Here is a 25,887-nt window from a genome sequence, read left to right on the forward strand (position 1 = left end):
CAAAAGGACTCCCCCTTTTCAAAAGTTGTTCTCCTACAGAAGTCATCATGATACATGTGCAGTTCCTTCTCAGAAATGTGGCAAACAGGTTTTCTCGGGAGCCAGTAGTTTTATAAGCCTCTGTTGTAAGAGAAAGGCCCTCCTCAACTTTAGGGTGGTCTCTATTCCAGTATCAGTGATTTTTTTAAGGATTTAAGTGTAACTGAAAAAGGTGGCACCCATCAACAATGTCCCAGCCTGCAAAGGAGGCTAACCCCTGTGGGTGGTAACCAAGATGGTGCTCTGCTACAGGTGGCTACCTAGATGCCCTCCCAGAACCTGCAGGTGAAGGCATCTCTGGGAGCATCTCCCCCTCCTATGGGAGGGGTGACAGGAAGGGACACTTACCCGAAGAGGAACAGGAAGAGTAGGGTTGGAGGGAGGCTTGGTCGCACTGAAAGACTCTCAGGGGCAGGCTGTTGTTGCCCGGGCAGCTGAGCACCCATGAGCCTGAAAGGCCCGAGGATAAAACAGCTGTGTGAGGAGCTGGAACAGCTGGACTGCAGACCTCATTCCCTGACCCGCCCTAGATACCGACTGAGAGCCCCAGGGCCACTGGCCTCAGGGATTCTGACAGGCAGGAAAGTGGAAAACCTTTGCGTTAGGACTTGAAGTGAAGATCGGTTCTTTAAATTCACAAATATTTCTTACGGCTTTTGCATGCACTAGACTGTAAGCCAGACATAGGCAAGAGGGAGGAGCAAGAAGACACAGCCTGTCTAGCTGACAGTGCAGTGGAGGAAACAGCCATTCGCTAAACAAACACACACTCACAAACCTGCCCCCTCTGTCTCCCCCAGGGCCAAGGCTGTGGGCCCACAGCTGAAAATACTGAATTTCCCAGGGCCCAGAAAATGCGGACCTAAAAAAGTATGAGGAGCTGCATTTCAAAGTCATAACCTGAAAGGAGAAAAGCACCCTCTTGTGGCCCTCAGGGTGGTGGCACCTGAAAGCACCTCCCTGCTCTAAGAGGTAAGGGTTGCCTGGAGCCAGCTGGGGGGGGGGGGGCACCCCACAGCAGCCACGAGTGTCAGCGGGGCCCGTTTTACTTCCGTCAGGAATCTCTCTTTCCGGTGGTGCCCTGGCCTCTCTGTGAGGAGATAGGTCCCCTTGTGTCCACTGCTGGACACCTGGGCTCTTTGATGTGGAGTCAGGTGACACATTGAACAGCCAAAGCATTGATCCCATCCATTCTCAGTCTCCCCACGAGCCCAACACACCACAGGGTCTGGGCCAGGGAGGGCGTCGGTAAGTATGCAGCAAACAAACACATGAACTTCACCGTCCCATCCAGCCTGGCTCTGCCAGCCCCATGGGATCTTGGGAAGACGGGACAAATAATCAGAGTGGTTGGGTCCCCGAACGCTCTGAAAATAAATGACTTCTTAAGATGCAAAATACAGTGTAGATCCCTCCTAAGAGTTTCTGTGAAAAAGATAATATTCACAAGGGAATACACGGTGTGCTTGGAGCCCAGCCTGGTATGGCTTAATCTGTCGTGGAACAACATGTAAATTTATGATCATAAATTATATTATTTAAATGGAATGATAAAAATAAGCGTTGCTCACTCATACTGCACTTGTCTGAGTGCTGACACTTCTTGAAGAAGACGAAGGTCTGATTTGTACTAGGCCACAAACACCGGTGTGAACCACGGGAGCCCAGGGGCTGCTGGTCTTGAGTACGTAGGTCGGGGGCCTGGTCAGACAGCAGCACGGGCCACTCGGCATTGCCAGCACATCTCCACTGAAAAAGCCACAAGGAAATCGGCTCCGCAGGGACCTAGGTTATGAGGTGGCACTGACAAGACCACTCGACACCATCTCTCAGAGGTTGCTGGGAAAGAAGGCCTGAACGAGGAGGAGGAGAAAGGAGTACATTAGAGGTACCATGGAACAATTAGAAGGGCAGAGAGAGAGAGAGCGAGAGAGAGAGAGAAGCACAGAATGAAAAAAAAATCCTAGTAACTATTCACTACAGTCCTTAATCCACAGAATCCAAAGGTCAACACACCCGTCAGTCTACAGCCTCTGAAGGAGGGAATCGATTGGAAGACAGGTTGATTATGCCTCTAACTCAGACGCTTGTGAAATACTCCACTGACTTAAGAAATACCAGAGACTGAGAAGTCCGTCCGGCCAAAGATTTAATCCATCTGAGCCGAAAAGACCACAGCATGGGCTAGGAGAGGGGGCAGGCTCCTCAGGCTGTCACTGCAACCCCAGTGTCCCCCCCAGGTTCTCCCTTTGGTGCTGAGCCTCCCCCCCTCTGCCCACCACCTCTGCCTACCACCTCTGCCTGAGCTCAAGACATCAGCTTGACCACCTGCACCTGTGGGACATTTGCAATGGATCCAACACTGACTAGAGAAACAGCATTAGCTGCCTCCACATAACAAGTCACACCAAACCCTCATTAGTTTAGATGACTTTGGAACCTCATCTCGGAGGTTTGCTGCACACAGAAATCCCACATTATTCCCAACCACCATCCTCGTAAACAAGGCAGGAGGAGTGGCTCAAGGTATTTATTAGCCTTGGAGTCAGAGATTCAGGGGTTTGAACTCTGGGTTTATCACTTAGTAGCTGAATAAACTTGAGTAAATTGGCCTCTCTGAGCTGTCATTTCTTCAGGATTAAATGTAGATGATAATAGTGTCTACCTCGCAGGATTATGGTAAGAACCAAATGATATGACGCATATAAATCTCTTAGCAAATGCATGGAAAATCGTAAGCTTTCGATATTTTTTTTGGAATGTTTTATCTGAGCCCAAAGACAGCAGTTGACTTCCCTTAGGCGACACAGAAACAACCCAGCACCACTTGCCTTTCATTATCATGAGTAGGTTTCAGTGACTACTTGTATCACATATCATTTATGCCTTCATCCAGTCTATTAGTAAGTGTGCTAAAACTTAAAAAGAACCTTGACTCATCTCTCCTAAATGTGTCAACCTCATTGGAGAAATAGTTATTATTAATCATCATTCTCTATTCAGAACTATTCAGTTAGGCTCATATCCAAATGTCAAGTGTTCAGACCTGTAAACGTTGAGGTTGTTTTGTCAGTAAAACTTCAGGAGTTTCCTCATAAAATGTTTCAATTAACTCCATTTTGCTAGGTCTGATCTTAATCGTTAAAACAGCAAGTAATCTTAGCCAGTAGTGTTTTGGTTTTCTCTTTCATCAAAATTAAGAGATGAAGGAGTTTCCACTTTCTTCATATCCTACCCAATATTTGGCAGGGTAGAAAGCCTAAGTAGATGTTTAATATCTGTCCAGTCAGGTATACCTGTGGTATCACTAAACACACTTATGATAACCTGTAGTTCAGGGAAAGGAACCAAACTGAGTCTATGTCTCAGACTAAAGTCTAGGATGATATAAAATTATAAGAAAAAATTAAAGTCTCAATCAAAGCAATTGTGACATCTTCAGACTACACAGAGTGAACTGGCCTCTTTGAGTTCCCGGACACACCCTTCTCACCAGCCTGGATAGTGAGCAAAGAACCTTTGTACCTATCCTTCTCAAAGTCTTCCAAAAAACAGAACAGGAAGCAATACTTTCTAACACATTTTATGCGGCCAACATAACCCTCATACCAAAACCAGGCAAGGTTAACACAAAAAAGACAATTACAGACCAATATATCTAATGAATACAGATGGAAAAATCCTAAACAAAACACTAGCAAATTGAACACAACAATACAATACAAAAATAATACATCACGATCAAGTGGGATTCATTTCAGAAGCACAAGGATGGTTCAACGTACAGAAACCAATCAACGTAATACCCCACATCAACAAAACAAAGAACAAAACTCATATGATCCTATAAATAGATGCAGAAAAGGCATTTGATAAGATACAACATACATTTATGTTTAAAACATTCAATAAAATGGGTATAGAAGGAAAGTACCTCAACATCTCGTATTTTTGTCTCCATAAGACGCACTTGACCATAAGACACACCTAAGGTTTTAAGGAAGAAAATAAGGAAAAACATATTCTGAACCAAATGGTGTATTAAAATATTTAATAAAATACTGTATTTTTCACTCCATAAGATGCATGGGCATTTTCCCCTCCACTTTTGGGGAGGGAAAAGTACATCCTGTGGAGCAAAACATATGGTTTAAAAGGCCATATATGACAAACTATCAGCCAATATTAAACTAAATGGTGAAAAACTGAGAACTTTTCTTCTAAAATGAGGAACAAGACAAGGATGCCTGCTTTCTCCACTCTTATTCAACATAGTACTGGAAGTCCTCAGCAGAGCAATCAAGCAAGAAAAAGAAATAAAAGGCATCCACATTAGAAAAGAGGAAGTAGAGGTATAGCTTTTTGTAGATGACATGATCCTGTATACAGAAAATCACAAAGACTTTACTGAAAAACTATTAGAAACAAATACAGTAAAGTCACAGGATACAAAATCAATATACAAAAGTCTACTGCTTTCCTATATGCCAACAATGAAACTTCAGAAAATGAATTGAAAAAAAATTCCTTTTACAATTGCAACAACAACAAAAAATACCTAGGAATAAACTTAACAAAGGATGTGAAGAACCTACATACTAAAAACTATAAAACATTATTAAAAGAAATTGAAAAAGACACAATGAAATGGAAAAATATTCCATATTCATGGATCAAAAGAATCAACATAGTTAAAATGGCCATATTAACAAATTTAATGCAATCCTCTTAAAACCCCAATGTCATTTTTTAAAGAAATAGAACAAAAAATCACCAGACTGTATGGAATCATAAAAGATCCTGAATAGCCAAAGCAATCTGGAGGGGGGAAAAAAATGGAGCCTAATGTAGGACATTACCTGATTCAAATTATACTACAGAGCCACAATAATAAAAACAGCATGGTATTGGCAAACAACAGACATACAGACCAATGGAACAGAATTAAGAGCCTAGAAATAAAACCACATATGTATGGACAAATAATCTTTGACAAAGGAGCCAAAAACACACAATGTAGAAAAGAAAGCCTCTCCAATAAATGGTGCTGGGAAAATTGGAAAGCCACATGCAAAAAGATGAAATGACTACAGTTTGTCCCCATACAGAAAAATTAATTCACAATGGATCAAATATCTGGATCAAGACCTAAATATAAGATCTGAAACAGCCTGACCAGGCGGTGGTGCAGTGGATAGAGCGTCAAACTGGGATGCAGAGGACCCAGGTTTGAAACCCCAAGGTTGCCAGTTTGAGCATGGGCTCATCTGGTTTGAGCAAGGCTTACTAGCTCGAGCCCAAGGTCGCTGACTTGAGCTAGGGGTCACTCGGTCTGCTGTAGCCCCCCGGTCAAGGCATATATGAGAAAGCAATCAATGAGCAACTAAGGTGTTTCAATGAAGAATTGATGCTTCTCATCTCTCTCCCTTTCTGTCTGTCTGTCTCTACCTGTTTTTCTCTCTGTCCCTCTGTGTCTCTGTCACAGAAAATAAAAATAAAAAAAATTCTGAAACAATAAGTTACATAGCAGAAAACATAGGTACTAAACTTATGGACTTTGGCCATAGACAGCATTTTATGAATTTGACCCCCAAAACAAGGGAAGTAAAGGCAAAAATAAATAAATGGGACTATATCAAACTAAAAAGCTTCTTCACAGCATAAACAAAAACAAAAACAAAAAAACCCTGACAACAAAACAATAAGACGGACAACCAAATGGGAGATGATATTTACAAACAAGAACTCCAATAAGGAGTTAATATCCAAAATATATAAATATATAAAGAACTCACAAAGCTCAGCAACAAATAAGCAAACAATCCAATTGAAAAACGGGGAAAGGACCTGAACAGACACTTCTCCCCAGAAGACACACAAATGGCCAAGAGATATATAAAAAGATGTTCATCTTCACTAGCTTCACTACAATGAGATACCATCTCATACCTGTTAGATTGACTGTTATCAACAGGACAGGTAATAACAAATGTTAGAGAGGCTGTGGAGGAAAAGGAACCCTCATTCATGTCTGTTGGGAACATAAACTCATACAGCCATTATGGAAGAAAGTATTGTGGTTCCTAAAAACATTAAGAATAGAACTACCGCCCTGGCAGGTTGGCTCAGCGGTAGAGCGTCAGCCTAGCGTGCAGAGGACCCGGGTTCGATTCCCGGCCAGGGCACACAGGAGAAGCGCCCATTTGCTTCTCCACCCCTCCGCCGCGCTTTCCTCTCTGTCTCTCTCTTCCCCTCCCGCAGCCAAGGCTCCATTGGAGCAAAGATGGCCCGGGCGCTGGGGATGGCTCTGTGGCCTCTGCCCCAGGCGCTAGAGTGGCTCTGGTCGCAACATGGCGACGCCCAGGATGGGCAGAGCATCGCCCCCTGGTGGGCAGAGCGTCGCCCCATGGTGGGCGTGCCGGGTGGATCCCGGTCGGGCACATGCGGGAGTCTGTCTGACTGTCTCTCCCTGTTTCCAGCTTCAGAAAACTGAAAAAAAAAAAAAAAGAATAGAACTACCATATGACCCAGCAATCCCTCTACTGGGTATCTACCTAAATAACTTGAAAACATTGGTACAAAAAGACACATGCAGCCCCATGTTCATCACAGCATTATTCATGGTGGCCAAGACATGGAAACAACCAAAATGTCCCTCAATAGAGGACTGGATAAAGAAGTTGTACATTTATACAATGGAATACTACTCAGCCATAAGAAATGATGATGTTGCCATTCACAATAACATGGATGAATATTATACTACATAATATATGTAGTATATTATGTAGTATATACTACATAATATATAATAACATATTATATTATATATATATAATATAATATATTATATTATAATATATCATAATATATAATATATTGATATATGATATATCATAATATATCATAATATAAACCTTAAGAATATTATACTACATAAAATAAGTAAATCAGAGAAAGCTCAGAACTGTATGATTTCACACATAGGTGGGATATAAAACTGAGACTCACAGACATAAATAAAAGTGAAGTGGTTACCAGGGGGAGAGGGGTGGGGCAGGGGAGTAAAGAGGGACAAATATAGGTGAAAGAAAATGATCTGACTTTGGGTGATGGGCACACAACACAATCAACAGTTCACATGCTATAGAGATGTTCACCTGAAACCTATAAACTCTTATTGATCAATGTCACCCAATTAAAGTTAATTTCTAAATAAAAAAATAGAAAAGAAAGAATGATAAAAACTATATCATAAATTCCATCAGCCTATGGGTACACATGAGATGTCACTGACCATAGTTTGCTCTCCTTTCACTCAAAGAATTTGAAGAGAAAAGGACCCAACAACACCAGCCTTTCCCCGACTTTCTAGTTAAATGTAAGGCTGGTGGCCGTGGCCAGGCAGATTCACACTGGATTCAAGCCGATGGTACAGAAACTGTGAAGCTGAAAAATGGTGGGCCATTCCCTTTATTAGAGTCCCGCAATGACTGACCAGCAAGCAGGCAGGGGAAACCCCTTCTCTCTCTCCCTCTGAGCCAATAAGCAAACAGGCCAGGAGGGGAAACACCCTTTTCCAGGGCAAACAATAGCAAAAAACAGCCCCTCCCAATGGTGGCAGGCAATCTGCAATCTACAATCTGCTGCCCTGAGAACAAGCACCTGCAGCCATACACAGACTGTACACATGTGGTGCTACCCCCTACGCATGCACCAATCAGGCAAAGTGCAAGTGAGCAAGCCTCACACACTAGTTTGCTCAACACATGGTAGCCATCAGGTGCATGACTGTGGACAGTCCTTCTATGTCCTTTACTCTGCCTACCCTTAACACTATACTTAAAGTCACAGAATATAGCCCCTTGCCAGCCTATGGGCACCCTAATTCATTGCTTATGATTCCATGCCTAATGTTCACAAACCTGTAATCCCATCCAATGCCTGAATGGTAGCCTATTCCCTTCAGAGCTCACTTGACCACAGCCTACAAGTGGTCCTCACAGTGCAGGAGAGGATGCACAGTTCTGGGTGTCCTCACTTACAGTCCACCCATCTGCTTAGCGACATGCTCCAAAGTCAGACTACCTAGGAGGGAGTTCTAGCTCTAACACTTGTGAACTTGAGTAAATTACAGAACCTGTCTGAGCCTCAGTTGCCTTATCAACCCATAAAATAGGGATAACACTGTTATCCCAACAGCTTATATAAGGTGTGAACAAGACAGCCTGTGTAAGCTGGCACACAGTAAACACTGAGTAAAGGCTCATCAGTTAGACCCTGAGAGGGGGTCACTGGAGAAGTAGTTAATGACTGGCTGCCGTAGCCAGCAGGCAAACTCTACAAGTAAATCCTTACTTTGCCAGGCATTGTTTTGGGTCATTCACATAATTGATTACTCACAATAACCACTGAGGTAAAATATCTGTTCTCACTGTTTTTGTAGGCTTGTGGGCATCATTTATCCAAAGTAAATTTCTCTACAGGAAGGAATAGCCAGTAGAAGTCCAAAGTCCCTGTTTCTTCCCCGAAGTCATGGCGCCTCTCACGCTCCAGAAGACTAGAGACCTTTCCACTAGCACCGACCTTACACTGAAATCAACAACACACTCCTAGGTTTGATCTGCTGTCCAGAAAGCTACCTGACTCCTGCTAGTTTCAGCTCCATCCACAGCTCATAAGGAAGCACACAGCCATCCACACAAGTGCTGGATTATCACCTTTGAAGTGTTATTTATTTTGAAGTGGACAAGGATGTGTCTTTTCACAAGTAACCACGTGACCCCGGGGCACCGATGAGCTCCCAGCTGGAGCCCAGTGGTTGGTTCGTCTCTTACACTTTGAACCCTGGGCTTTTCCAAGCATCACCACAGGAGAAGGCTCCTAATCAATTATTCTGTCCTGAGACACCAGCTTCCTGAAGTGGGGTCAGGGGCTCCTCATTAGGAAGACAGAGGGGAGGGTCTGGGATGAGGTCTAAGCTCTTCTCTCAGCCTCTGGTACTCTCTCTCACCTGGGCTGGGAACGTGGGGAATTTGGGTCCACTTCTCGAGGCTCTGCCTACTCTCAGCTCTATGCTCAATCACCACCTTCCTCTGTGCCACCTGTGAGTCCTCGCCCATCGGGCAGTGCCATCTCGGACAACTTCTGGAGGCTAGCCCCCGGTGGACTGTCCCTAAATCTTTACATGCCTCTCCAGAGGAAGGCATGTTGGAACATTGTGCTGAGAGATTGCTTCAGAATCTTCTAACATCTGTACTGTGTTAAGGACAAGGTATACAGTTTAGAATTTGTCACGCAATAGATGAATACATTTGAAGTAGAAGTATCTGCCCCCCCCTTTATTTTCTTCTCAAAAATTGTTTGCCTGGCCTATGGTGGTACAGTGGCTAGATCGTCAATCTGGAATGTTGAGATCGCTGGTTTGAAACCCTGGGCTTGCCCAGTCAAGGCACATATGACAAGCAGGCAACTAACAACTAAAGTGAAGCAACCATGAATTGATACTTCTTTCCTTCCCCCACCATCTCCTCTCTCTGTAAAGTCAATATATTTTTTAAAAATCTTTAAAAAAGTAATAACATTATGCTAAGTGAAAAAAGCTAGATGCAAAAGACCTACATATTAAAAAGAATTATTACTTACAATGATGCATTGACATTTGTACAATTATTAGAATTCAGTAAAAGCCAAATAAAGACAATATGTTCCCTGGAGTTCCCTTGCTGGTGTATGTTCCTCTATTATTTTTTTAAAACCATTTTTTTTATATCTCTCTCTCCTACTAGTCAGTAAATGCCTTAAAACCATTTGTTTTCATATCTGTCTCCCCTACTAGTCAGTAAATGCCCTAAGGGATGGGACTTAGTTTTGTTCATCTTTGTAGCTTCAGCAAAATTCCCAGTTCCTGAAATATAGTAGGTGATCAACAAATGCTGGCATGGATGACAATGAATGAATGGATGGACAATGGATGAATTGATGGATGAATGGATGGATGAATGGATGGATGGATGGATGGATGGATGGACAATGAATGAATGGAGAACAATGAATGAATGAATGGGCGATGGATGGATGCATGGATGGATGGATGGATGGATGATGGGTGGATGGATGGACAGGTGATGGATGGATGGGTGGATGGATGGATGAATGGTGGATGGTGGATGGATGGTGGATGGATGGTGGATGGACGGATGAATGGACAGTGAATGAATGAATGGATGATGGATGAATGAATGGTGATGGATGGATGGATGGATGGATGGATGGATGGATGGACGATGTATGTATGTATGTATGGATGGATGGATGGTGGATGGATGGATGGATGGTGGATGGATTGATGGATGGATGGTGGATGGATGGATGGATGGATGGATGAATAGATGAATGGTAGATGGATGGATGGTGGGTGGATGGTGGATGGATGGTGTATGGATGGATGGATGGATGGATGGATGGTGAATGGATAATGCATCAATGGATGAACAGATAGATGAAATTCTCACAGATTTTGTATGGAAGTTGGTGTTTGAGGAAATCTAGCCTGAATGTCTCTCTTTCAGGTATCATCTTTTCACTGAACTACAAGTGTAGAATTATAAAGATGACAACAGCTTCTCCCAACTCTTTTCCCCCTCTGTGGTTCTCCTAGCCACTCAAAGGACACAAAAAGAGACCCAGGCTCTCCATCCAAACATTTTCTTTTCAGACAAGCAAATTTCTTCAAAAGAATATGCTTAGTCAGCTTCAAGTTCAGGCGCTTTTTAAATGCCATCTCATTTCCCTCATGGAGACTCCAACCTTGCAGACCATTGAACCCTGATGTTAACAACGGTAAAAACAGCTGACATTTATTGAGAGGCACTCCTTGTCAGACCCTCTGTTATGGCTTCTTTTTTTTTTCACTTTTCTTTTTTTTAGCAAAAGAAGTGGGAGACAGGGACAGACTGACAGGAAGAAAGAGATGAAAAGCAACTTAGTTGTTCATTGACTGCTTTCTCATATATGCCTTGACTGGGGTGTGGGCTCCAGCTAAGCCAGTGACCCCGTGCTCAAGCCAGCAACCTTGGGCTTCAAGCCAATGACCTTGGGGTCATGCCTATGATCCCACACTCAACCCAGTGATCCTGCACTCAAGCTGGTGAGCCTGCTCTTAAGCCGAAGGAGCCCACGCTCAAACCAGCGACCTCGGGGTTTCAAATCTGGGTCCTCAGCATCATAGGCCAATGCTCTATCCCCTGCACCACTGCCTGGTCAGGCCCTATGTTATGGCTTAATGTATATTGTCTCATTTAATCCTCACGGTGGCCCTATGAGGCTCAGAGAGATTAAGCAGCCTGACCAAAGTGGCACAGCTATTAAGTGACTGAGCCAGGATCTGAGCTCGACCTAAGTTCAGAGCTCTACTTGTTTAATCTCGCTGATAAAATCACCCACATTTTTCTTATGTAGCTATTTTGAAGGTTTTATTTTTAATGACCTACTGCTTTCATTCTATCATGGATATAAAATATTTCAAATATGTTGATTCAAATGACTCACCAGGACATATTTGGCAAATAATTTTACTCCTAAATTAGTCCCATGACAAGGGATAGGGTTGTGTTAGGAAGAACCTTTGAGACAAGAGCTCAGGTGTGAAACGGGACAGGCAAGCTCATGAGAACCCCAAATGCGGCTGGACTCGCTGCCCTGGTCAGCAGGTGCCCCTCCGAGGGTGCAGTCAGGCTGCAGCAGATCCTGTACTCAGTGTCAGGTAACACGTCCTGATTAAAATTTTAAAAGGAAGAAAAGGAAAGTGCAGCCTGTGTACTGCCTGCTTGAAGATGACAACATGCGCAAGAGGCCGACGTTTTCTCTTCCTGGCTGTTGAAATGTATCATGTCACTTGTGCCCACTGAGGAATCAAGTTTGGGAAGGGACTTCCTCTTTACAAATTCCTGCTCGCTGGCATTATTAACATCTGGGGAGATTCTTGTTGCCTCTAACCTAACTATGCGTGCTATTCTCAACCACAGATTGTGTCATCACCAGCTCAGTGCAAAGACTAAAATAAAGCAATCCTAGGAAAATTCTAGTGGCGAGCTCTTCAAAGAGGGCTATGACCTTCAAGAGGCTCACAGAAGGACTTGCTCAAAGTCCAGGCATTCTCTGCTCCTCACATGCACAACCAGACTCCCAGCTCAGTCTATATTTGCAACCTCAAATTCCTTACTCAACCCCATCTGCTTGGCAAAAGACTTTCCCCAACGGCACGTGCCACAGCTTGTAGAAAGAACTCCATCCAATTAGAAACACAGCTTTGAAACTGGTTGTGAATAAATTCTGCCAGGTGTTCACATGTCATGAATGCCAGTCATGTTTGGTTATTTATAGCACGGAGTCGGGTCAATGGAACACGGGCTCTTGCAGGCTACTTCTCTGGTCACAACGTTGCATTTTAACTCACATCACAGATGAACACATTTAAAACATATCACCGTTAGCTCAGATGTTCAAGAGGGAGAGAAAGAAAGAGGAATAGAAAATGTATTGAAGCCTACAAAGGCCAGGCCTAGTGCTGGAAGCTTCACTTAGGTTACTTCTTAATTCCCACCACAATCCTACGAAGGAGGTATTACTGTCCCCATCTCACAGATAAGGAAACATAACCTCTGAAGGATTGAATATCCTGCTCGAGTAAGTGGGAAAGCCAGGGTTGGAACCAGGACTTCGGGAATCCAAATTTCATGTTGGTTTTCACAACCAGATCAAACTTTCCTCCACACTGCCAAGTTCAGGATCAGAAGCGTAACAACTGTGTAAAAGACACAGATTCCGCAGCCGGTCATCCTGGGTGGGTTAAGCGGCTCCCTCACTTCCTAGGTGTTTGGCTTCCTCAAGTTATTGAAACTCTTTAAACCCCAGTTTCTTCATCTTTAAAAAAAAATAAGAACATTATAAGGCTTCCTCATAAATTTTAAATATTTGACAATAATTATGACTCGGGCCATTTTCTTTTCCACAAAGTCTCTTCACCTGTTAAGCAGAATAATAATAACCAAGCCGATATGTATGGAATACTTACTACAGGCCAGGCACTATTCTGAGGGTTTTATGTTAATTATCTCATTTAATTTGAGTAATAATCCAATAAAATAATGGTAATCACTTCTTGAGCACTCACTATATTTAAAAATCTGTTCTAAACCCTGTACTCATAATGACTGTTAAGTAACTGAGGCTGATATAATTGTACCAATTTTACAAATAAGAAAACAGAAGCTGAGAGAGGATGAGTATATCTCCTATGGCCACACAGCTAGGAAAAGTTGAAGCTGTGTTAAGAACTCAGACTTAGGAATTCAGTCTGTCTTCACCTTGACTTTCATGTTCCTGGGCTTGGCCTGGGCCATAAAAGAAATGTCTGATGCAGGACCTGTGCTTAAAGAGCTCCCAAATATATTGAAACTGTGAGAGCTACACATTTAACAAATGGAGATGCTATAATATTCTGTAGCCAAATATCCAAAACATACAGAAAGCACAGTAGGGGCCTTGGCTCCCCGAGACTCACGGGACTGGGGTCGGGCAGGAGGTGAGGTCGGAGAAGCATCCCAGGACCAGGCACGCGGCCAGCGTGGTGTGGAGATGCAGGTGGGAGTTGTGCTTGGGGAAGCATGACGAGACTGACCCTGACCATACGAACAAGGAGCTTCATGTCGGGACACAAATATATAAAATGAGACAGGAAGGAAGGACCAATGACAGAGAAGACCCTGGACAACAGTCTACAAAATGGGCCATCATTTACAAGAGAGAAGAGAAAGTATTAGATTAGTGAGGAGGAGAGTTACCGGGCAAGAGCGCGAGGAGACCGGGAGAGGCAGGCAGGAGGTCCCAGCAGCACCCCAGCACCCAGGGGTGACGGAAGTGAGAGCGGCAGGAAACAGGAGGAAGGGCCCAATCAGAGACACTGTGAGGACAGCATCAATGGGCCTAGTGATGGACTGACGCAGGGGATGGTTAGAGAACCAGTGAGGGACACCGGGAACACTGCAGGGCTCTGGCAACATCATATCCCCATGGCGGGCTCCGCTGATGACCAACTGACATATCATAGGTGCTGAAAACATGTTTGGCAGATAGTTGAGTGCATCACCTCGCTTCCAGTCCAGGGCCTTCATCCCAAACACGAGGAAAGAGATCCTGAAGGCTATGTGCATTCACCAAAATTACGTAAATGTCAGCGGCAGGACATAAACAACATCCTCCAATCCAGATCAGTATTCCAGAATTTTTTCTGCTGTAACTTGTTTTCAGTATGGAAAAATCTTAGGGGCCTACAGCATTGATGCTATTGATAACAGAAATTGAGATTTGGGATTCTTGGGTAATATTAATTTGGTTTTGAACATGTGGACACTGAGGTGATGACAGAACTTCTCATTAGAAGTGTCCTGTAAGAGGTTTCAATCAGGGATGAGAGTAAAAGCGAGAATAAATGACTAGAGATAGATAGATTTGAGAGTCATCAACAGACAACTATTGTTTGAAGGCAGGAGAAACATATTTTTTTAATATCATGAATAAGAAATGGTTTTGGTTTCCCATTACTTTAATTAAATATTTTTTAAATCTATTGAAAAATTGTTTAACAAGCAGTGCACTCCACAGTAATCAGAACATTAATGTCATTAAAATCCCCTTCATTGGCTCTTGATGGGCGTGCATACCGGACGATTCAGGCAGGGACTACTATTTCAAGGCACCATGTCTGTCTCTGCGGGTCCCATTACTATCTTCCTTCTGTACTTTAGTTTGATCTTGCCAACTATTATTTCCAGAGGCAGAGCGGAACATATGAGACCTTTTTCTGAAAAGTGTGGAATATTCCTATGACATACATGAAGCAGAGGCCTTGGGTGTTTTTGCTGCCTCATCCTTCGTGAGTCAACCCCACATAGTGTCTTGCTGGAGAAATTTCTTCACCTAAACCTAACCTGCCACCCTCGTGCGTGCCCCATGTAATGACTGTCCCTTTGGAACCTCATGACTCCACCCACACTGCAGTAATAGTTGACGCCATGTTGTTCTGCAAGTGCTCCAGTATAGTTGTCATCACCTAGTCAATGTGTGTCAATAGAAGCAAGCCTTTTGTCTTCCTCATTTTCATGACATCAGTGCTGACACATGGCAGAAATTCAACACATTTTGATTGAAATCTTCTACCATCTGAAGAGGCAGGACAATCCAGGTGGATCGTAAGTCACAAAAAGAAGAAACCGTGCCGACACAGACTCATTCCAGAAAGAGGGAGATATGTTTGCCCAACCATAGAAACCCATATAAGCAGAAGGAGCTATGGAGGGAAATGCAGACAGAGTGTGTGGAGGGAGGAACTGATCTGATGGCGGCAGAAGAGGAGAGGCTGGGTGGGAGAGAGAGAGTTGGGTAGAAAGCAGGGGCTGGGTGGGAGAGAGAGAGTTGGGTAAAGCGTGGATGCTGGGTGGGAAAGAGAGAGTTGGGTAGAGAGCAAATGCGGGGTGGGATAGAGAGAGTTGGGTAGAGAGCAAATGTGGGGTGGGAGAGAGAGAGTTGGGTAGAGAGCTGAGGCTGGGTGGGAGGGAGAGAGTTGGGTAGAGAACAGAGGCTGGGTGGGAAAGAGAGAGTTGGGTAGAGAGCAGAGGCTGGGTGGGAGGGAGAGAGTAGGGTAGAGAGCAGAGGCTGAATGGGAGAAAGAGATTTGAGTAAAGAGCTGAGGCTCGAAGACAGAGAGAGAGTTGGTTAAAGAGTGGATGCTGGGTGGGAAAGAGAGAGGTGGGTAGAGAGCAGATGCGGGGTGGGAAAGAGAGAGTTGGGTAGAGAGCAGAGGCTGGGTGGGAGAGAGAGAGTTGGGTAGAGAACAGAGGCTGGGTGAGAGAGAGAGAGAGAGTTGGGTAGAGAGCAGAGGCTGGGTGGGAAAGAGAGAGTTTGGTAGAGAGCAGATAATGGGTGGGAGAGAGACAGTTGGGAAGAGAGCAGATGTGGAGTCAGAGAGAGAGAGTTTGGTAGAGAGCAGAGATGGGTGGAAGAGGGAGAGTTGAGTAAAGAGCAGAGGCTGGGAAAGAGAGAGAGAGTTGGGTAGAAAGCAGAGGCCAGGTGGGAGAGATACAGTAGGGTAGAGAGCAGAAGCTGGGTAAAAGAGGGAGAGTTGGGTAGAGAGCTGAGGCTGGGTGAAAGAGAGAGTTGGGTAGAGAGCAGAGGCTGGGTGGGAGAGAGAGAGTTCGGTAGAGAGCAGAGATGAGTGGAAGAGGGAGAGTTGAGTAAAGAACAGAGGTTGGGAAAGAGAGAGAGTGTTGGGTAGAGAGCAGAGGCCAGGTGGGAGAGATACAGTAGGGTAGAGAGCAGAGGCAGGGTAGGAGAGAGAGAGTTGGGTAGAGAGCAGAGGCAGGGTGGGAGAGAGAGAGTTGGGTAGAGAGCAGATGCAGGGCAGGAGAAAGAGAATTGGTTGGATAGCAGAGACTGGGTGGGAGAGAGAGTGTGTGATAGAGAGCAGAGGCTGGGTGAGAGAAAGAGAGTTGGGTAGAGAGCAGATGTGGTGTGGGAGAGAGAGAGTTGTACAGAGAGCAGACGTGGGGTGGGAGAGAGAGTGTTGGGTAGATAGTAGAGCATGAGAGGGAGAGAGAGTTGGGTAAGGATCAGAGGCTGAGTGGGAGAGAGAGAGTTGGGTAGAGACCAGATGCGGGTGGGAGAGAGAGAGTAGGGTACAGAACAGAGGCTGGGTGGGAGAGAGCAAATTATGTAGAGAGCAGATGTGGTGTGGGAGAGAGAGAGTTGTACAGAGAGCAGACGTGGGGTGGGAGAGAGAGTGTTGGGTAGATAGTAGAGCATGAGAGGGAGAGAGAGTTGGGTAAGGATCAGAGGCTGAGTGGGAGAGAGAGAGTTGGGTAGAGACCAGATGCGGGTGGGAGAGAGAGAGTAGGGTACAGAACAGAGGCTGGGTGGGAGAGAGCGAATTATGTAGAGAGCAGATGTGGGGTGGGAGAGAGAAAGTTGAGTAGAGAGCAGATGCCCGGTGGGAGGGAGAGTTTGGTAGAGAACAGAGGTTGGGTGGGTGACAGAGAGTTGGGTAGAAAGCAGATGCTGGGTTGGAGAGAGAGAGTTGGGTAGAGAGCACTGGCTGGGTGGAAGAGAGAAAGTTGGGTATAGAGGAGAGGCTGGGTGGGAAAGAGAGAGTTGGTTAGAGGGCAGATGCTGGGTGGGCGAGAGAGAGTTGGGTAGAGGGCAGATTCTTGGTGGGAGAAAGAGTGTTGGGTAGAGAGCAGACGCTGGGTGGGAGAAAGAGAGTTATGTAAAGGGCAGAAGCTTGGTGTGAGAGAGAGATGTGGTTAGGTAGCAGATGTGGGGTGGGAGATAGAGAGTTCAGTTGAGAGCGGAAGCGGGATGAAAGAGACAGTAGTGAAGAGAGCAGAGGCTGGGTGGAAGAGAGAGCTGTGTAGAAAGCAGATGTGTCATGGGAGAGAGAGAATTGTGTAGAGAGCAGATGAGGGATGGGATAATAGAGTTGGGTAGAGAGCAGAGGCTGGGTGGGAGAGAGAGAGTTGTGTAGAGAGCAGATGCGGGGTGGAAGAAAGTTGGGTAGAAAGCAGAGGCTGGGTGAAAGAGAGAGAGTTGGGTAGAGAGCAGATGTGGTGTGGGAAAGAGAGTTGTGTAGAGAGCAGATGCGGGATGGGAGAGAGATATTAGGGTAGAGAGCAGAGGCTGGGTGGGAGAGAGAGAGTAGGGTAGAGAGCAGTTGCGGGGTAGGAGTGAGAGAGTTGGGTAGATAGCAAATGCAGGGTCGGAGAGAGAGACTTGTGTAGAGAGCAGATGTGGGGATGTAGTGAGAGAGTTGGGTAGAGAGCAGATGCTGGGTGGGAGAAAGAGAGTTGGGTAGGGAGCAGAGGCTGGGTGGGAGAGAGAGTTGGGTAGAGAGCAGATGTGAGGTTGAAGAGAGTGAGTGGGGTAGAGAGCAGAGGCTAGGTGAGACAGAGAGTTGGGTAGAGAGCAGATGCTTGGTGGAAGAGAGAGAGTTGGGTATAGAGCAGATGATCGATGGGAGAGAGAGAGTTGGGTAGATAGTTGACGCGGGATGAGAGAGAGAGTCCTGGGTAGAGAGCAGAGGCTGGGAGAGAGAGAAAGTTGGGTACACATCAAATGCTAAGTGGGAGAGAGAGAGAGTTGGGTAGAGACAGAGTCTGGGTTGGAGAGAGAGTGTTGGGTAGAGAGTAGATGTGGTATGGGAGAGAGAGTGTTTGATAGAGAGCAGAGCCTGAGTGGGAGAGAGATTGTTGGATAGAGAGCAGATGCTCGGTGAGAGAGAGAGAGTTGGATAGAGAGCAGATGCTCGGTGGGAAAGAGAGAGTTGGGTAGATAGTTGAGGCGGGATGAGAGAGAGAGTGCTGGGTAGAAAGCAGATGCGGGGGTGGTGGTGGAGAGAGAGAGTTGCCTAAAGAGCAGATGCGGGATTGGAGAGAGATAGTTGGGTAGAGAGCAGAATCAGTGTGGGTGAGAGAGAGTTGTGTAGAGATCAGATACGGGATGGGAGAGAAAGAGTAGGATAGAAAGCTGAGGCTGGGTGGGAGAGAAAGAGTAGGATAGAAAGCTGATGCTGGGTGGGAGAGACAGAGTTGTGTAGAGAGTAGGGGCTGCGTGCCAGAGGAGAGTTGGGTAGAGAGCAGGGGCTGGGTGAGAGAGAGAAAGTTGGGTAGAGAACAGAGTCTGGGTGGGAGGGAGAGTTGGGTAACAAGCAGATGTGGGGTTGAAGAGAGTGAGCGGGGTAGAAAGCAGAGGCTGGGTGGGAGAGAGAGAATTGTGTATAGAGCAGATGCTTGGTGGAAGAGAGAGAGTTGGGTATAGAGCAGATTATCGATGGCATAGAGAGAGTTGGGTAGATAGTTGACACGGGATGAGAGAGAGAGTGTTGGGTAGAGAGCAGAGGCTGGGTGAGAGAGAGAGTTGGGTAGACATCAGATGCAAAGTGCGAGAGAGAGAGTTGTGTAGAGACAGAGTCTGGGTGCGAGAGAGAGTGTTGGGTAGAGAGTAGAGGCTGAGTGGGAGAGAGAGAGTTGGGTAAAGAGCAGTGGCTGGGTGGGATAGAGAGAGTGTTGGGTAGAGAGCAGAGGCTGGGTGGGAGAGAGAGAGTTGGGTAAAGAGCAGTGGCTGGGTGGGATAGAGAGAGTGTTGGGTAGAGAGCAGATGTGGTGTGGGAGAGAGAGAGTTGTACAGAGAGCAAGCGTGGGGTGGGAGAGAGAGTGTTGGGTAGGGAGCAGAGACTGAGTGGGAGAAAGAGAGTTGGGTAGAGACCAGATGTGGGGTGGGAGAGAGAGAGTTGAGTAGAGAGCAGAGGCTGGGTGAGAGAGAGTTGGGTAGAGAGCAGAGGCTCAGTGGGAGAAAGAGATTTGTGTAGAGAGCAGATGCGGGATGGGATAGAAGAGTTGGGTAGAGAGCAGATGCTGGGTGAGAGAGAGTTGGGTAGAGAGCAGAGGCTCAGTGGGAGAGACACAGTTGGGTAGAGAGCAGAGGCTGGGTGGGAGAGAGAGATTGGAGGGGAGAGCAGATGCAGGGTGGGAGAGAAAGTGTTGTGTAAAGAGCACATGTGCTGTGGGAGTGAGTGAGTTGGGTACAGATCACATGCTGGGTGGGAGAGAGAGAGTTATGTAGAGAGCAGATGCTGGGTGGGAGAAAGAGTTAAGTAGAGAGGAGAGGTTCGGTGGGAGAGACAGAGTTGTGTAGAAAGCAGATGCTGGGTGGTTGAGAGAGAGTTGGTTAAAGAGCAGAGGCTGGGTGGGAGAGAGAGAGTTGGGTAGAGAGCAGAGGCCTGGTGGGAGAGAGAGTTTTCGGTAGAGGGAAAAAACTGGGTGAAAGAGAGAGAGTTGGATAGAGAGCAGATGTGGGGTTGAAGAGAGTGAGTGGGGTAGAGAGCAGATCCGGGGTGAGATAGAGGAGTTGGGTAGATAGCAGATATGGGGTGAGAGAGAGTTGGGTAGAGAGCAGATGTGGTGTGGGAGAGAGAGAGTTTGGTAAAGAGCAGAGGCTGAGTGGGAGAGAGAGTTGAGTAGATTGCAGATGCTCGGTGGGAGAGAGAGAGTTGGGTAGAGAGCAGATCCTGGGTGGGAGAGAGAGAGATATGCAGAGAGCAGAGGCTGGGTGGGAAAGAGTGTTTGGTCGAGACCTGAAGCAGGGTGGGAGCCAGAGAGTTGGGTAAAGAGCTGATGCTGTGTGGGAGAGACAGAGTTGGGTAGAGAGCAGATGTGGTGTGGGAGAGAGAGAGTAGGGTAGAGAGCAGATTCTTGGTTAGAGAAAGAGAGTTGGGTAGAGAACAGAGGATAGCTGGGAGAGAGAGAGTTATGTAGAGAGCAGAGGCTGGGTTGGAGAGAGAGATTTGGGTAAGTAGCAGATGCGGGGTGAGAAATAGAGAGTTGGGTAGAGTTCAGACGTGGGATGAGAGAGACAGTAGTGTAGAGAGCAGAGGCTGGGTGGACGAGGGAGTGTTGTGTAAAGAGTAGATGTGTGATGGGAGAGAGTGAATAGGGTAGAGAGCAGAGGCTGTGTGGGAGAGAGAGTTGGGTAGAGAACAGATGTGGTTTTGGGGAGAGAGAGTTGGGTAGAGAGCAGAGGCTGGGTGGGAGAGAGAGTTGGGTAGAGAGCAGAGGCTGGGTGGTAGAGAGAGTTGGGTAGAGAGCAGAGACTGGGTGGTAGAGAGAGTTGGGTAGAGAGCAGAGACTGGGTGGGAGATAGAGAGTTGGGTAGAGAGCAGAGGCTGGGTGGGAGAGAGAGTTGGGTAGAGAGCAGAGGCTGGGTGGTAGAGAGAGTTGGGTAGAGAGCAGAGACTGGGTGGGAGATAGAGAGTTGGGTAGAGAGCAGAGGCTGGGTGGTAGAGAGAGTTGGGTAGAGAGCAGAGACTGGGTGGTAGAGAGAGTTGGGTAGAGAGCAGAGGCTGGGTGGTAGAGAGAGTTGGGTAGAGAGCAGAGACTGGGTGGGAGATAGAGAGTTGGGTAGAGAGCAGAGGCTGGGTGGTAGAGAGAGTTGGGTAGAGAGCAGAGGCTGGGTGGTAGAGAGAGTTGGGTAGAGAGCAGAGACTGGGTGGTAGAGAGAGTTGGGTAGAGAGCAGAGACTGGGTGGGAGATAGAGAGTTGGGTAGAGAGCAGAGGCTGGGTGGTAGAGAGAGTTGGGTAGAGAGCAGAGACTGGGTGGGAGATAGAGAGTTGGGTAGAGAGCAGAGGCTGGGTGGTAGAGAGAGTTGGGTAGAGAGCAGAGGCTGGGTGGTAGAGAGAGTTGGGTAGAGAGCAGAGACTGGGTGGGAGATAGAGAGTTGGGTAGAGAGCAGAGGCTGGGTGGGAGAGAGAGTTGGGTAGAGAGCAGAAGCTGGGTGGGAGAGAGAGACTTGTGTAGAGAACCGATGTGGGGTGGGAGAGAGAGAATTGGGTAGAGAGCAGATGCGGGATGGGAGAGAGAGAGTTAGGTAGGGTGTTTGGGAGAAGACTATATAGCATCTGAAGGTGGGGTACGTATGAGCCCCTGGATCTGAGTTTCCAGTTTCTTCTGTAACAAATTGCAACAAACCTAGTCGCTTAAAACAACACAGATCTCCTCACAGTTCTGGACAGAGCAGCCAGACACAGGTGTCACCATGCTTGAGCCCAGGCTGCATTCGTGTCTGGAGGCTTTAGTGGAGAAGCCACTTCCCGGCCTTTTCCAGCTTCTCGGGGCCTGCCCACAGCCTTCAAACTTCAAAGCCAGCACTGGTGGGTCACCCTCATATCAACAAACTCTTGACACTTCCTTCTGCATCCCTCTTTCACTTTTCAGGATGCTGTGATGACCTCTGGGCTCCTCAGATAACCCAGGATCCTCTTCCCATTGTCAGGCCAGCTGGTTAGCAATACTCATTTTGTGTGAAAGTAACTGTCCCCTCACCCGGTAATCTAACATGTTCAGGTCCCATGTGCTAGTGCACGGCACCCTTGGAGCGGTGAGACAGCCTATCACACTCAGTATAGGACAGGAAGTCTCTAGCCTTTAAACTATAAATGCTGTGATGAAAGTCCAGGGCTCCAGACAGAGCAGCCCTGGCATGCCCTCTCCAAAACCTTGTACAACTGAGTCATGACAGGAATTTTTTTGTTGCCTTTGTGCACACAAAAAAAGTTTTTTTTTAAATAGTAGATATACATTAGGTGCTTTGTTTGTATCCACATAGACAGATAACAAGAACAGCTGAATCCTTCTCTGTGTACAGCAGGCTCCAAGAAATAGCCCCCTTGTCACACAGTGGGATATCCACAGGCATAATCTTTTTGAATGATTTTAATTCATTAATGGGATCTGTGTTCCTATCAACCTGGTGGGTGATGGGATTCTCATGATACTGATAGGGTCGTGTGAGTCTCTCTCCTATGCATAATATTAATTAATAATCACAATGCAGCTATCATTAATGTAGTTATTATCCTTCTTAGAGCTCAGAGTGACATAGAATTTATCTCTTTTTGATGCTCAGCTTCATTAGTTATTAGAGAAATGCAAATCAAAACTACAATGAGATACCACCTCACTCCTGTTAGATTAGCTATTATCAACAAGACGGGTAATAGCAAATGTTGGAGAGGCTGTGGAGAAAAAGGAACCCTCATTCACTGTTGGTGGGACTGTAAAGTAGTACAACCATTATGGAGGAAAGTATGGTGGTTCCTCAAAAAACTGCAAATAGAACTACCTTATGACCCAGCAATCCCTCTACTGGGTATATACCCCAAAAACTCAGAAACATTGATACGTGAAGACACATGTAGCCCCATGTTCATTGCAGCACTGTTCACAGTGGCCAAGACATGGAAACAACCAAAAAGCCCTTCAATAGAAGACTGGATAAAGAAGATTTGGCACATATACACTATGGAATACTACTCAGCCATAAGAAATGATGACATCAGATCATTTACAGCAAAATGGTGGGATCTTGATAACATTATAAGGAGTGAAATAAGTAAATCAGAAAAAAACAAGAACTACATGATTCCATACATTGGTGGAACATAAAAATGAGACTAAGAGACATGGACAAGAGTGTGGTGGGACTGTAAAGGGTTGGGGGAGGGAGGACATGCGAGGGTTGGGGGAGGGAGGACATGTGAGGGTTGGGGGAGGGAGAGAGTTAGGGGGAGGGGGAGGGGCACAGAGAACTAGATAGAGGGTGGCGGAGGACAATCTGACTTTGGGCGAGGGGTTTGCAACATAATTTAATGACAATATAACCTAGACATGTTTTCTTTGAATATATGTACCCTGATTTATTAATGTCATCCCATTACCATTAATAAAAATTTATTATAAAAAAAAAAAAAAAGAATTTATCTCTTTTTTCTCCAAAATATGCCTACTGAGCTAGCAGCTGCAGTATCACTATTTGATATTAAAATTAAGAAACAGTTTTCCAACATCAGTGAAAGACACAAGGAAATTTATAAATACAATGATCGGATTTAAATAAAGAGTCAAATTGTTGGTTTCAATATATGCAAACTGTAAATTCAAAGGTGCTTTAGTGAAGTTTGCTGAAGTTGACTATCTGTAACCTTCAAAGTACAGGTGACCAGGTCTGTATTCATTCATTCATTCACTGTTTTAATAGTTTCCTGTAAACTTCCAGGTGCCAGATACCTTTCCAGCATAAAGATTCAACAAAAACAAGGAGTCATTGTTCTCAAGATGCTTACTGTGAGTGACAGACCATACACTTTTAACAAATACGTTAACAAACAGGTCATCTTTCAGGTAGTGAAAGGCACTCTGAATAAAAGAAAACAGCACACGGTAGAAAGAAAAAGAGAAGGAATGTTATAGTTAGTGTAGTCATGGAAGGTCTGAGGCGATATTTGAGTAAGGAGCAAGCCCTGTGAAAAAATAAGAAAAGGATGAACACGCCAATTGGACTCAGGGAATAAATATTTATTAAGCATGGATTATGGGCCAGTAATTGTTTTGGGTCCTGGGGATAAAAAAAGTACAAAGAGCCTACCAGAGGCAGGACAAGCCTGAAGAGATCGGGAAACAATAGCACCCTGGACTGGCGGCTCAATGCATGAAGCGCTGACCCAGTGCTCAAGAGACTGCGGGTCCAACCACTAGTCACGGCATGTAGGAGAAGCAAACAATGAGTGCACACCTAAATGGAACAATGGATTGATGTATTTATTTATTTATTTATTTATTTATTCCTTCCTTCCTTTTCTTTCTCTCTTTCTCTCTCTCTCTCTCTCTCTCCTTTACTCTCTCTCTCTCTTAAGTCAATGAAAAAAGTATTTATTTGATTCTTAAAAAAAGAAATAATAACAACAAAAAGTACATCACCACAAAATATGAATTATATTGATAAATGCCTCTGCAACACACATTGACCCTCTATGCCATAAGTGAAGAAATTGCGAAATCCTAGGAACAGAGGTCAGCAGAACTACTCCTCTTCCTAGATCCATGGTTTTTACATTTCTTGCAATAGGTCAGTTGGTTTAAACAGAGTCTCATGTGGAATGCCAGCATATTGAACAAATAAAAGTGATCTGTCTGTGGGAGGATCTATGGACCTCCACAGCCCTCCACACTGTGCTTTCCCTTGCCCCTGTTTTGTAGTGATGCTAATCTCTTAGTTTGATGATAGGTTCGTGGTTGTGTAAAGTGTTATCACTGGGAAAAGCTGGGTGACGATATCTGAGAACTCTGTACAGTCAGCCTTCTGTATCCACAGGTTTCACATACGCACATTCAGCCAAACATGAGTCAATAAAATTTGGGAAAAAAGTTACCTAGGTGCTGACATATATACTGTGGCATTAGGCCTATGATGGTTGTGTCTGCGCTGAACATGAGGACTCTTCTTCTCATCATTATGCCCTACACAATACAGTATAACAACTACTTACACACCACTTACGTTGTTATTAGGTATAAGAAGTAATATAGAGATGATTTAAAGTATACGAGTGGGTGTGTACAGGTTCTATGGCACTTGTGAGAACCTGTGGACTTTGGTATCTGTGGGGGACCCTAGAAGCGATCCTCTGTGGATACCGAGGGATGACTGGGCTAGTTTTACAAATTTTCTTTAAGTCTAAAATGATTTCAATCTAAAAAATGGAAATAAGAAAATGATCTTTCTATTGTCACTACCAGCAGCCACTTGTCTTAAAGTACGGGGGCGGGCATCCGGTGAGGCCACTAGCCCTGCCACCTCCTGATGACTTAGCTTACTGACAGGAGGCCTTCCAAAGGGGCATGCTTTTCTGGGTTATCTGGCCTGGTTCTTCCCATCCTCAACCCAGAAAATTCTTTCTTTAACCCTTCTGTGCTCTAGGATAAGCCTACTTTCTCAAGTGTTCTCATCAATAGAGAATTAAATTGCCTTCTACAAAACAATCCTGTGATGTATTTGCAGATCACACACTCTTCTACCAGCCCTCTTTCTACAACTTAACAGCCAGGTCTTCACCCTCTCTCCTAGGTCATCTTTCCCATGGTCGAATCACTCGGGGGATGCTCCACTTTAAGTTCCTTTTGACCTTCTTAAATGGTGGTGTCCACAGCTTATCACTGGACTTATAAAAATAAATAAATTAAAGAACTAGAAATAAAATTAAAATAGGAGCCAGTCAGTGTCCGATACTGTGGGTAAGAGGGGTGTATTACCACTCAGACTTTATACACTGTATCCCTATTTAGATGTTACTGCTATAACAACCTCACTATAGGACCATATTTTGTTGTTTCTGACACATTTTTTCACCCTGCTTATGGCAGCCATTAAGCCAAGGGTCCCCAACATTTGCTCCTCACCAGTGTACA

At 45.4% G+C, this 25,887-nt stretch overlaps 1 long non-coding RNA gene across 1 annotated transcript in view; it reads right to left on the reverse strand.

Annotated features, from left to right (window-relative positions):
- Positions 1-1,675: 1,675 nt before the first annotated feature.
- Positions 1,676-25,887, reverse strand: part of LOC136306752 (uncharacterized) — an 81,238-nt gene continuing 57,026 nt past the window's right edge. Inside the window, exon 4 of the long non-coding RNA XR_010725675.1 lies at positions 1,676-1,892. This is a non-coding gene — a long non-coding RNA (uncharacterized lncRNA). The remainder of the gene's footprint in view (positions 1,893-25,887) is intronic.

This window comes from Saccopteryx bilineata, chromosome 1, assembly GCF_036850765.1.
Source record: "Saccopteryx bilineata isolate mSacBil1 chromosome 1, mSacBil1_pri_phased_curated, whole genome shotgun sequence".
NCBI lineage: Eukaryota > Metazoa > Chordata > Mammalia > Chiroptera > Emballonuridae > Saccopteryx > Saccopteryx bilineata.